Genomic DNA, 3,822 nt, shown 5'->3' on the forward strand with positions numbered 1-3,822 from the left:
TATGAGGTGCCAGGCTCGACAGGGGATTGCTTCTGCCTGGGGCCCGGCTGAGGCGGCATTCGTGCCTCACGCGCACCCGCTCCACGTTCTCCCAGCCAATCCGGCGTTACACGCGCGCCCAGGAGCGTCCCCCGGTCCTACTCAGGCTGGGCCCGCTCCTTCCCGCTACCAGGACTCGGCACCCGAGCTCTCACTCCTCCCCTCACTCTCCACGAGTTCCACGCCTCGGGGTGTAGCTCCGCCCCTGTCCCCGAGTCCGCCCCCGCAACCTCCAGAGCGTGTGTTCTCCTTTCCCCTAAGTCTCCTACCATCCAGCCGCCTTGGGTTTCCGCCAGCCTCCCCCTCCTTCGCCGCTCGCCTCGCGCTCCCCGGGCGCCCTAGCTCTCGCGCTCTCCAAGGCGAGCGCGCTCCCGGCCGGCGCGCTCTGGGCTCTGGCTTCTCCCGGCTTCTGTCAGTGCGGTGACTGCGCTGGGAAACATGGCGACCGAGGGAATGATTCTCACTAACCACGATCATCAAATCCGTGTCGGAGTCCTCACAGGTAACTGGGGAGGAGGTCCGGGACCGCCGCTGCCGCGGTCCCTGACTTGCCTCAGGCTTCTCGTCTGTGGTGGCCCTTCTCTGCGGCCTCGGGAGGGGGGAGACTGAGGAGGGGGACGGGGGGGTGCATTTTTACAACCGCTGAGAGCTGACAAGGGTTGGGGTGTACCCAAAGATCCCCCGGGAACTGGGGCCGCCTCAGCGGAGTGTCAGGCCCCGGCGCCTTCGCAGCCGAAGTCTCCGGGATCCCGGCTCCGCAGTCTGGAGCACGCCGCGCTCTGCCGGCCCGGGCTCATCCTCCGCTAACGCTCTTCAGAGAGAGGGGGGAATCCCATCTCCACCCCTTCCTGCCTCCCCCTCCCCCGGCCGGGCGGCCCCACGCCGCTCTAGCTGTGCTAGCCCAGGGCACCGGCCGGACACGACTCGGGCGCTCAGCCGAACTCTGCTCAGCCACGGGCTGCCTCTCGGGTCGGGCATTCCCTCAGCCACCCATGGGACACCCCTCACCTCCCCCGGGAGTTGGGGGTACCGGCCTGTGTCCGGATCTCGGAAAGTGTCTGCATTCCTCCTTTCCGAGCTGAGGGCCCTCTGCCTGACTCTTCCTTTCCTTAGCGTAGACGGGCTGCAGCCTGCGGCCAGGAACCCAGCCGTTTTTACTTGAAAGGGAAGGATTCCCCCTCTCGAGATCCTCGTTCCCCCTCCCTTCTGGGAACCCCCAACCCTCATCTCCCGGTAGATGGCCCCGAAGCTGGGGGAGCCCACTTTTCCCCAGTCGCATTTCCCTCCCTCACGGAAGCCGTGTGTGCTCTGCATGTCTGATTCCGTTGCGTTGTATTTGGGTAATATCCCTCAGTTAGGCGATCGGCAGTTGCTGCAGGGCATGACTTCCAAGATGAATAGCAAACCGATTTGTAGGGGCTTCTGCTGTGGTTCTGTAGTTGGCAAGGTTTCTGTGTAATTTGCGAGGCGGGGGTTAAAGAACTATATTTGGAATCTGAGGACTTAGTTTGGTTGGAAGAAAATCCAAGACTCAGTGATGTGATTTCGGAAAAAAGAAGCTATGTTGACGGGAATCCTAGTGTCTCCCCCACTTCTTTTTTAATTTTTTTCCTTGTCAAATTCTGACAGGTTGAGACGGCGCTCGAGGAGGGACTAAACTGAATGAGATTTGCTTTTGTTATTAGGTAGAAAAAAATCTCCGAGATGCCTGTAGATACCAAGTACAAAGGTTAATTTATCTGCTGAATTTTGTGAAAAGGGGATGCCCATCGCCCCCTTCCCTTTCTTTTGAGTAAAAAAATTCCCTTTCCTTGGTAATTCTTTCCAGATATTAAGGATGATATATTGAATTTTCCTGATCAAAAACCCCCTTGATAGAGAAACTAGTCCAAACTAATTAATTGCAGGGAGGGAACCCTCCAAATCAGAAGATGCGCTGTTCTCTTTTTTGCGGGTGCTGAAACTGTTAGCCCTATGTGAAGATTCAGTTTGTTCTCAGAATTTTTAGAGTTGTCATTACTAATTTGTGGAAAATCTGATTCTGGGTTGTGAAAATGTATACCCTGTATTGATCTTCGACGTGCATTTTAAATTCTAGCCTTACTTTGAAAATGAATAAAGTAGTGAAAGTAAAGTGTAATAAAAACAAATGCATTCAGTTGTCCTTGGTAATGACAGGCAACAGATGTTTAAAAGTTAAACCATAGAAATATTTTTAAAAACAACATGAGAAATTATTTACGCTTTGCATATAGTTTTATTTAATATATCTTCTTACCTTGGCCAGCTGACTGGTAGATAGGTGTTGTACAGAGTGTTTGGAAGATATAACCCTTAACAGGGCATAACTACAGTTTAATAGGGGTAACAGATATGCAAAAAAAAACTGGCAAAGGCAATGTATGTATGTATTGTATAAAAGTTATCTAAATATATTACCTATGTGTTTGGGCGCTGCATGCAAAAACCATTCCATATACACATGGATTAGGAGCAAATATGGGGAATTTTGTGCTTTTACCTGAGTCAAGAGGAAACTGGTATTTTTACGGAGAGTTGATAATGAACAGCAACCTTATAAATAATAGTTAGGATGGTGCGTTCAGGCAGAATACAAATACAGTGTAAAGGCCTCTTAAAAACTTAGGTGGAATAGGTAGGTGGCATAGACAAAATTTCAAGGAAAGAAGATAACTTTGGCAGAGGAATTAAAGGTAATCTGGAAAAGCTATCTCATGAAAATAAAGTAAAATAGTCTTGGGGAAAAGTCTAGAGTGAGGAATATGGATGTAGCTGAACAAATGAAAAGGAAGCTGCAGATTTGGAAGAAGTGGTAACAGAGCAATAGGATTTAACAATAAAGTAGGTTTTGGAAGTCAGAAATAACTGAAGTTTTCTCTTGAAATGTTATTGATATAAATATTATCTACTGTGATGGAGGCTGGAAACATGGAGAAGAATTAGAGGAAGGAGCGCCAGCTCTCAGTGAGTGGATAGAGATTTTATTACAGCTAGCTTAATTTCTGTGGTTTTGACATTCCATGGTTCCATGTGTGTTTTTGTTTGTTTGTTTGTTTGTTTTTAGGGGAGGAACCTATAAAAATGAAGTTACAGATTACGATTTTGTGTATTCTAGAACTTCAAGTATTACAATTTAACCATGTAAAATTATTCATTAATTCTGTAAAGTTGCATACTATATGGGGCCAGCAGGTGGCATAGTGGTTAAGGTGCTGGACTCCCACATAGCTGACGGTGGTTTGAGTCTCAGATCTGGAGTCTTGAAAATCATGCCAGGCGTGTGTGTGTGTGTGTGTGTGTGTGTGTGTGTGTATGTGTGTGTGTGTGTTTAAAACCCAATAGGAGAGTGGAGGAGAAGGGATTGCTGCATGGCTATGGTGGGAGGTGACTTCACACTTTTCCTCTCACTGTTTGTCTCTCTCAGATGAGTACACATACCTTATGACAAAAACCTTAAAAAAATTACATACTATGATTTGAAAAATATTAAGAGATCACATTTAAACCTGATTTTTTTTGGAGAGGTTTATGCTATAGGGCGCACGTGCTCTCCAGAAAGAGAGAGAATCAGAGAGACAGAAAGCGAGAAATCCCCCCTCCCCCCCAGGAGGGATGGCCACATCACAATCCCTTCTCCTTTATTCTCCTCTAGGGATCTTGGGCAGGCACACATATGCGCCCAGCGTGAGTTTAAGCCACCAGGTCCAGGACTCAAACCACATTCGACTACATGGGAGTCCAGCGACATAGTCATTACGCCAA

Source organism: Tupaia chinensis, unplaced genomic scaffold (genome assembly GCF_000334495.1).
Source record: "Tupaia chinensis unplaced genomic scaffold, TupChi_1.0 Scaffold000075_1, whole genome shotgun sequence".
NCBI classification, from domain to species: domain Eukaryota; kingdom Metazoa; phylum Chordata; class Mammalia; order Scandentia; family Tupaiidae; genus Tupaia; species Tupaia belangeri.